The following is a 10,088-nucleotide window of genomic DNA, read 5'->3' on the forward strand; positions in this document are numbered from 1 at the left end:
GAGAGGGTCGTCTAGGGCCACAGGCTTTCTTTCCCACCACTAGAGACGTCCACGGCCGATGAGCCGTGAGGCCCCAGTTCTGGGTGAGACGCCACATTTGCCCCTTAACTGCCCGCTTCATCCCAGACCACGTCAAGCGTTTGGTGGGATTCCTCTGCTCCCTGGCTCCCCTCGCCGCACCCCTGCTTGGTAACGAGGGGCTCCTTTCCAGGCAGGGCCGTGAGAACGAATCCTCACAGGTGAGGGCTGAGCCTCTGGAGAACTGGCGTCTCGGCTCAGCTACGCAGGACGTCGAGGTTCGTGCGCTGACGGCGTCCACCCTGCCGTGTGGCCCCGCTCCGGCCTGCACCCTGTGACTGTTTCAGACGCGCAGTCGTCTGCTGGCTCCCCAGCTCACGGCAGGGGGCGCTTGAGGGCCTGAGCCTCCCGCGGGCCACGACGTGGGTTTATCATCTTTGCTTCTCCAGCACTGGCGGCCAGAGACTGGACAGAAACCCGGTGCTGCAGGCGAGGCCTGGTAAACCCGGCCTGGAGGGCCCCACGGTGGCTCCTGGAAGCCTGCTGCCCTCGTGTGGCCACCGTGACCGGGAGCTAGCAGAACGGGAAGGTCAAGGCAGAGGGAGGCCCTGGAGAGGCCGGAAGGGCATGTGGTCCAAGGACAGTTGAACCAAAAGCCACCAGAAGGGAGCGGTGGCCCTCCTGACCTTTTGATTCGGGACCCCTGTGTGCTCACGAGCGTTACTGAGGACTCCAAAGGCCTTCTGTAATGTAGAATAATTCTGTCCTATTTAGAAATTACACCTGAGCCTCCTTTCAACTTAATGACATTATCAGTTCCTTTTAAAATAACAGTAACATAGGGGCGCCTGTGTGGCTCAGTCGGTTAAGCGTCAGACTTCAGCTCAGGTCATGATCTCACGGTCCGTGAGTTCGAGCCCCGCGTCGGGCTCTGGGCTGATGGCTCAGAGCCTGGAGCCTGCTTCCGATTCTATGTCTCCCTCTCTCTCTGCCCCTCCCCCCTTCATGCTCTGTCTCTGTCTCAAAAATAAATAAACGTTAAAAAAAAAATAACATTTGATGTTAACATAAACAACATGTAGGGCGCCTGGGTGGCTCAGTCGGTTGAGCGTCCGACTTCGGCTCAGGTCATGATCTCACGGTTCATGGTTTCGAGCCCCACATCGGGCTCTGTGCTGACAGCTCAGAGCCTGGAGCCTGCTTCGGATTTTGTGTCTCCCTCTTTCTGTCCCTCCCCCACTCATGCTCTGTCTCAAAAACAAATAAACAAAAAATTAAAAAAACATAAATAATGTATTTATGAAAATGACTATATTTTATTTTTTTAAAGCTTTATTTATTAAGTAATCTCTACACCGAACATGAAGCTCAAACTCACGACCCTGAGATCAAGAGTCATATGCTCCATTGACCGAGCCACCCAGGTGCCCAGAAAACGACGATACTTTAATGAAAAGAGTGGCACTTAGTGACATTTCCGCAACTCTCTTTAACAGAACGCATGGTCTCGCAGAAGACCGCGGGATTCTCCGACCTTTCACATTCGATGCCTTGTGATGCTGCGTCATGCAGCTTCTGGAAAATTCTAGCTCACACCACTCATGTGAGGAGAATGAAAAGGGCGAGGAGTGTCTTAGCATTGTCATGACACGGTTTGGACTTGGTGGTCCCAGGACCACACTGAGATCTAACCCCAATTCTGGGTCCTCCTCCGTTGGCCCAAGAGCCCGAGGTGGGGGCAGCCGGGAAGGGAGGCAGCCAGGTGATGAGGCAGCCCCATGCCCGGCTTTCCTTTCACCCCGACTCACTGGCTTTCAGGCCTAGAAGCAGCCCAGACCTCTGCCCCGAGAGGAAACTTCTGCGGGAACAGGCGGTAGAGCCTTCAACCTTTTACGTTATTTATTTTCTTAACGTATATTTATGTTTGAGACAGAGTGCAAGCAGGGGAGGGGCAGAGAGAGAGGGGGACAGAAGATCTGAAGCAGAATCTGTGCTGACAGCGGTGAGCTCGATGCGGGGCTCGAACTCACACACTGTAAGATCATGACCTGAACCAAAGTCAGACGCTCCAAACACTGAGCCACCCAGGTGCCCCGTTCCCTTCTATGTTTAAAATAGCTACACTGCTGGGGGACCAAAAGAGCTGGGGAAGAATGTTGGCTGAGTCTGATGCCTCATCAGGGACAAGAGTCTGAGGGACAGGAGTGCCTGTGAAGAGCCCAGGCCCCATGGCCCCCTCGTCTCCCTCGTCAGGCTGCCCTCCAGGGAGGTAGGTGCTAGAGCCCCAGACATCATGGGAGACCTGCCCCCTCCTGCTGGAGACCCCATGCTCTCAGAGGTCCTTGTCCTACCGAGGCACCAACACTCAAGAGCAAAGGCAGCTGCATGATGCGACAGGCAGAACTCAAGACTCTCTGGGCTTCCTGTGGCCCCCACCATGGGCACAGAAGCCCGCAGAGGGGCAGGGGGTAGGGATGGAGAAACTGAGACGGCCCCACGCTTGGGACAGGGGGATATGGTGTGGATCCTACGGTCAGAGATCACCTCAGTCAAAACCAACGTAGACCAACAAAGAACAATCCAAAAAGGAAACTAAGAAAATCATGCCATTCACAAGAGCATCAAAAAGACTAAACCACTCAGGAAGAAATTTAACCAAGGAGGCAAAAGACCTGGACACTGGAAATGGCTGGAAAAAAAGGAAAGACGACACAGATAAACAGAAAGACATCCCATGTTCATGGATCAAAGACTTAATAATGTTAAGATGTCAATTTTGTAGAAACAATGTACAGACTCAATGCAATCCCTATCAAAATCTCAATGGCATTTTTGGCAGAAATAGAAAAAAGCATCCCCAAATTCAACACCTCAAGGCACCTCAAATAGCCCAAACAAAACCACCTTGAGAAAGAAGAACACGCTTCCTGATTTCAAACTTACTACAAAGCTACAGAATCAACACTGTGGTGCTGGCATAAAGACAGATTAATGGAACAGGACGAAGACCCCGGAAATGAACTCATGTGTGGAAGGTCAAATGATATTCGACAATGGTATCAAGACCACTTAACGGGGGAAGGACAGTCTCTTCAACAAATGGTGCTGGGTGAGGCTCCTGGGTGGCTCAGTTGGTTAAGTATCCAACTTCCGCTTAGGTCATGATCTCACAGTTCGTGGGTTCAAGGCCCACGTCGGGCTCTGTGCTGACAGCTCAGGGCCTGGAACCTGCTTCAGATTCTGGGTCTCCCTCTCTCTTTGCCCCTCCCCCCCCAAACACACTTTGTCTGTCTGCCTCTCTCTCAAAAATAAATAAACATAAATAAGCCATACAGAGAAAGACAGATACCATATGTTTTCACTCTTATGTGGATCCTGAGAAACTTAACAGAAACCCATGGGGGAGGGAAAGGAGAAAACAGAAAACAAAGAGGTTAGAGTGGGAGAGAGAGCCAAAGCATAAGAGACTCTTAAAAACTGAGAACAAACTGAGGGTTGATGGGAGGGGAGGGGAGGTGATGGGCACTGAAGAGGGCATCTTTTGGGATGAGCACTGGGTGTTGTATGGAAACTAATTTGACAATAAATTTCATATAATAAAAAAATAATAATAAATAAACATAAAAAAATAAAAAGGTGGTGGGAAAACTGGACATCCACATTCAAAAGAATAAAGTTGGATGCTAACCTTACACGCAAAACATAATTTGACAAGAAGTCAATGCCCAGAATACGTGAAGAACTCCTACAACTCAACAACGACAACAACAAAAGAAACGCTCTGATTTAAAATGGGCAAAGGACTTGGAGAAGACATTTCTCCAAAGGAGAACAAGCACATGGAAAGATGTTCAACCTCACTAATCGCTAGGGAAACGCCAACCAAAACCACAGAGATACCACCTCACAGCCGTTAGGATGGACACGAGCAAAACGAAATTAACAAGCACCGATGAGGATGGGGAGAGATCGGAGCCCTCCTGCCCTGTTGGTGGGGATGAAAAATGGTGCAGCCGCTGTGGAACACAGTATGGGGGATCCTCAGAGAGTTGAATAAAACTACCCCAGGATCCAGCAATCCCACCTCCGGGTCGACACCCAAAAGAACTGAAAGCAGGATGTCAAAGAGACCTTCGCACCCCTATGTTCACTGCAGCATTATTCACAGTAACAGAGGTTGAAGCAATCCCGAGTGTCCGCTGACCAATGAATGGGTAAAGAAAACGTGGTCTATACACACGACGCGGTATTATCCAGCCTGAAAATGGAAGGAAAGACTGTCACCTGCTACACCACAGATGCACCCGGAGAACATCACGCTAAGCGGTGGGTCACAAAATACAAATACCGTACGACTCCACTTACGTGAGCCATCTCGAGCACTCAAAATCAGAGACAGACGGTAGAACAGTGGCTGCCGGGGGGGGGTGGGGGGGGGGAACCGCCACGGAGCTGCTCACCGGGTACAGAGTTTCAGGGTTGCAAGATGAAGAAGTTCTGGGGACCTAATCCACAACCAGGTGAAGCCACTGACACTCTTGCACCCACCGTGGCGTGCCGGAAGATGAACAGGTGATACGTTGTACATTGTACGTGACAGGTGTCCCCCGAGGACCAGTGCCGCCCCGCCCCTCCCACGGGTGTTACTCCCAGAAGAAAGTGCAGGGGGTGGGCGGCGGGTGAGGGGGACAGGACTCACAAAACCAAGTTGACCAGTGTGTTTTCTTTTTTTTTTTTTAATGTTTATTTATTTTTGAGGAAGAGACAGAGTGTGAGCAGGAGAGGGGCAGAGAGAGAGGGAGACACAGAATCCGAGGCAGGCTCCAGGCGCCGAGCCATCAGCACGGAGCCTGACGCGGGGCTCGAACCCACAAACCGTGAGATCACCCGCCCCCATGAGACTCAGGGTTTCTATACTGGAACCGAACCTGGCATCTGGTTCTTACTTCAGGGCCCTCCAGTCAGTGAATCCTACAGTTATCTCAAATAGAACATCTCGATGGACTCATGACTAATCAGCCCATGATCACACATAACTGCGGTATCATGCATTTGGTATTTTTTAAATTTGGGGGGGGTGGGGGGGAACTTGCTCTGATTCAGCTATGACCGTAAAGGTCTCGACGCAGTCAAATAACTCGTCGCTGGGCTAATTCACTGTGCTATGTCTCCACATTCACACAAACAAAGTGTATTTCAGTCAGTGGTTACGGGACATGTACCTTAACTCTAATGCTTCAACCGGACACACATACACGTACACACACGCGCACATCTTTATCCAACCGATAAATGGCTTAACCAAAACCCCCCAACTCCCTGTAACCCTATGATAAGAATACGTATTTATCATTGTCCAATTTATCATTGTCCAACCCCCCAAAACAAGACTAAATTCACATCCAAACAGAAGGCCTAAGTACAAATCTTTATAAATACACCCCAAATCCCAATGAAACATCAGTCGCGAATACCCATGTGACACCTCGATTCACCTCGAGCGCTAATCCGTACCGACTGGGCAATATTCTCTCACAACTAATCCCATAAATTCACCAACCCATCCAACGTGTTCCCCGTTAAGGTAGCTTCAGTACACAGAGCAAGGCACCGGAAATGCCTAGATGAATCATCAGACTCCATAAACACCAAGGTTTGGCCCTAGCCTTTCCATTAGTTAAAGAGGATTACACGTGGAAGCCTCCGGAAGGGTGAAAACGCCTCTCAATCATCATGATCTAAAGGAGCGGGTGTGAAGCACAAACAATAACAATGTAGCTCGTGACACCTTGCTTAGCCACACGCCCACGGGATACAGCGGGGATAAAAATTAAGCCGTGAATGGAAGTTCGACTAAGCCATATTAAATTAGGGTCAGTAAATTTCATGCCAGCCACCCCACGGTCACACAATTCACCCGAACTAACAGACCCACGGCGTAAACCGTGTCATAGAGGAACCCCACGCTACTGTTAAACTTTTACTAGGCTGGCAAAAGCTACAAGTAACATACAACTATAGCACGAAAGTAACTTTAACACCTCCGACCGCAGGATAGCTAAAACCCAAGCTGGGATTGGATACCCCGCTATCCTCAGCCCTAAACTTAGCTAATTAAACAAATCTATCCGCCAGAGAACTATAGCAACAGGTTAAAACTCAAAGGACTTGGCGGTGCTTTATATGCCTAGAGGAGCCCGTTCTGTAATCAACAAGCCCCGATATACCTCGCCACCCCTTGCAAATCCAGTCTATACACCGCCACCTTCAGCAAACCCTAAAAAGGAAGAAAAATGAGCACAGGTATCTTAACATTAAAAAGTCAGGTCAAGGGGCACCTGGGTGGCTCAGTCGGTTGAGCGTCCGACTTCGGCTCAAGGTCCGCGAGTTCGAGCCCCACGTCGGGCTCTGCGCTGACAGCTCGGAGCCTGGAGCCTGCTTCAGATTCTGTGTCTCCCTCTCTCTCTGCCCCTCCCCCGCTCATGCTCTGTCTCTCTCTCTCTCTCTCTGTCAAAAATAAATAAACATTAAAAAAATTTTTTAAAAAGTTAGGTCAAGGCGTAACCTGTGAGGTGGGAAATAATGGGGTACGTTTTCCGTGCCAGAACACTTTCCATGAAGTCCTTATGAAATTAAGAACCAAAGGAGGATTTAGTAATAAATTGAGACTAGAGAGCTCAATTGAATCGGGCCATGAAGCACGCACACACCACCTGTCACCCTCCTCGAGTGACAAAACCCAAAGACGATCTATTCGAACCCTAAAAAACACAAGAGGCAAGTCGTAACAAGGTAAGCATACTGGAAAGTGGGCTTGGATAAAACGAGACGTAGCTTAAACAAAGCATCTGGCTTACGCCCAGAAGACTGCATATCAAAGTGACCATCGTGAGCCAAAACTAGCCCAAACAACCACACATTCAACTAACATAAAACAATAAATCAAAACACTTGGTTAATTCTTGAAAGCATAGGAGATAGAAACTTAACTTGGCGCCACAGAGAGAGTGCCGTAAGGGAAAGACAGAAGAAAAATTAAAAGCGCTATACAGCAAAGATTACCCCTGGTAGCTGTGGCGTGATGAATTCGCTAGAATAACCTAAGAAAGAGAACTTAAGCCAGGCCCCCCGAAACCAGACAAGCGCCTCTGAACACTCTTTACAGGATGAACTCATCTATGTTGCAAACTAGTGAGAAGATTTGGAGGTGGAGGTGAAAAGCCTCACGAGCCTGGTGACAGCTGGTTACCCAGAACAGAATTTGAGCTCAACTGTAAACTTACCTAAAAACCCCCAAATTCAAATGTAAGTGTAAAATATAACCTGAAAAGGTACAGCATTCTAGAACCAGGATCTAACCGTTTTTAGAGAGTAAGCATAAACATTAACCACAGTCGGCTTAACAGCAGCCATCAATTAAGAAAGCGTTCAAGCTCAACAACGAAAACATCTTAATGTCAAAAATATGCAACCAACTGCTAACTTAATACCGGGTTAATCTATTTAATAATACAAGCAATAATGCTAATATGAGTAGCAAGAAATATTTCTCCTTGCGTAGGCTTCTATCAGAGCGGATAACCACTGATAGCTAACAAGATAAAAAGAATAAACTAAACGTCAAACCAATTGTTGGCCAACAGTGTAGGTTGGGGTGACCTCGGAGAATGAAATCACCTCCGAGTGATTTAGGTCTAGACCAACCAGGCAAAAGTACAACATCACTTATTGATCCAAAATACTTGATCAACGGAACAAGACCCTACTGGTCTCCACTGGCCGTGACGACCCCACGCTTGTCGTACAGGGAAGAGACACGGTGCCCACCGATTCAGGATTCGGGAGCAAATCTGCCTGGGGGGGGGGGGGCTTCGAAGAATGATTTCCACTGACCTCAAAAAATGACACAGATCCATTCTCTTCTCTCTCCCGCCTCGCCTCTGTGCACTTGGCTCCGTGCAGGTGGGAGCGCCGGAGAGGAAAACAAAGAACGAGACAATTATCGATGATGATTTCCTCGAACTGCCGAACCGACCAAACCAGACCGCGGTGCTCTGTTCTTGTCGTGAGATCCACACGCCTGACGGTGTGTGCCACCAGGAGCCTAAATTAAGACGAGACCTCTCCTGATTTAACCGATTTGTTACCCCCCACTAGGGCCCGCAGGTGCTTGCAGACACAGCAGCCTGAGTGTTTTATGGATTCCTTCACACCTGGAGACACAGGGACGCGGGGTGGCTGTCTGGAGTCAGAGAGGTTCCCTTTCCCTGCGGGTGGCCTCTGGGGGCCCCGCACAGACGCCTCTGACCAGCTCCACACTGCTGTTGGCTTTGCCACTGGGCTTCTGGAAGCTTCTGGACATACTTCCAGTGAACCGGACTCAGAGCCTCTTGAGACCTGGGTCTCCTCCTTCTGTATCTCCACGCTGCCTGGAGCCCACCCAGTACGGGTAAGTTCTCTGGCACGAATAAACTAACTCGCTCCTGAAATCAGAGCAGATCAGGTCCATCCAGAAGGGTCTCTGTCTGGGGTCCCAACGGAGTCCCCCTCTGCCCGCACCAGCCCCTCCAAACTACCCTCAACACACAGGACCCCGTCAATAGGGCCGAGCCAGGGATGGTGAGCGGAAGTCCCCGGCGAGGGGCCAGGGGTCCCGCCTTCCCCCCTCCCAGACTTGTGTGGGGTTCCTCCACTTTGGTCTACAAAGCTCACTGCCGTCGTAGCTAATGGTTTGAGCCGCCTTGTCGTGGCCTCCTAAAATCCGTGAAAATGCCATCAGGTCACCTTCACCCAGCTCCAGATCACAAGCTGGCAAATCACTAGCATGTTCTACGTCCTTCGCTTTATGAACGTCAGACACTGAGGCCCAGAGAGGCCCAGAGAGGTTACCGGCCTCTGGTAACAGAACACGAGTCGGCTCGCTAGGCCCCAACCTCCATACGTTGTATCGTTCTCGCTCTGCTCTTGGGAGACGCTGTAACCACGGCCGGTTCCCGTGTGCGATCCTGGACGCGGGGCTCAAACCCACGAACCGTGAGATCAGTGACCTGAGCCAAAACCAAGAGTCGGACGCTTAACCGTCCAAGCCACCCAGGCGCCCCTAAGGATTTATTTTTAAAAATCTGGAGATGTGGGAAAACACATAAAGACCGATAGGCTGGTTACATGGGGAACCTAGGCATGTGCCCGCCCAGCAAGTCTGAACCACCAATTTTGTCCCTGCCCCTGTGTCGGGGCCCCAGGCTCTCAGCTGTCAGGACCAGCTTCCGGCTTCCCCAGCAACGTCTCTTTAGATACCTTTGTTTCCCTGCAGGTCACCTGCTGCCCCCCCCCCCCAACCCTGGCCTAGTGACATTCCCTTGTTTTCTGTCTTGGCACGTCCTCGCGGGCACCGTTCTGCTCTCCTCCCTGTCGGTCCCTTGGATGCAGGGCCCCCACCCTCTGCTTGTCCCCCTAAAGGTGGCCTCCGCCCCCAGCACCCTGGTCAGGCCTTGGGCAACGACCTGTCCACACCTAACAAATGAGGACTCATCTGTGGACACCCCCCCCAACCCCCGAGCTATTCGTTCAATTCCCAACCCGAACGAGCTAATCCCAGCTTTTCCTCCCGTTTATCACCAGGGACCGGCCCTCATCTGCTGAGACTCCCACCGACTTCCGGCTTTCCGGGCTGTGATGCCACCACCTGGACTCTGACCGTGAGTTAGTCACCGGCAGTCACGGTGTCCGGATTCCAAGCGCCAGCGCGGGAAATGCCACCCGCGGCCAGTCCGCGTCTGGCCTCCGGGCTCCCCGGTTCCTTCTGCTCTCCCACAAACAGCCCAGGGAAAAGCAAGTGACGTCAAACGTCGAAATACACGATTTTATTCTCTCGCGACAAATACACAGCTGCAGGGCACCTACGTAATTTCAAGAACAAGGACACGGGGCCACGGTCAGGACAGCACCCACAGGCCTGTGTTTGCTCGGCTGCCCCAGGGCTCGGGCCTGGCTGGAAGCTTCGCTGAGATTCTCTCTGTGGCCCGGGATGATGCGGAGGAGAAAGGGAGACGCCGACCAGTCCACTCTCC

This window comes from Lynx rufus, unplaced genomic scaffold (genome assembly GCF_022079265.1).
Source record: "Lynx rufus isolate CCGP_SWC_20201006 ecotype Redwood Valley unplaced genomic scaffold, mLynRuf1.p SCAF_15, whole genome shotgun sequence".
Lineage (NCBI taxonomy): Eukaryota > Metazoa > Chordata > Mammalia > Carnivora > Felidae > Lynx > Lynx rufus.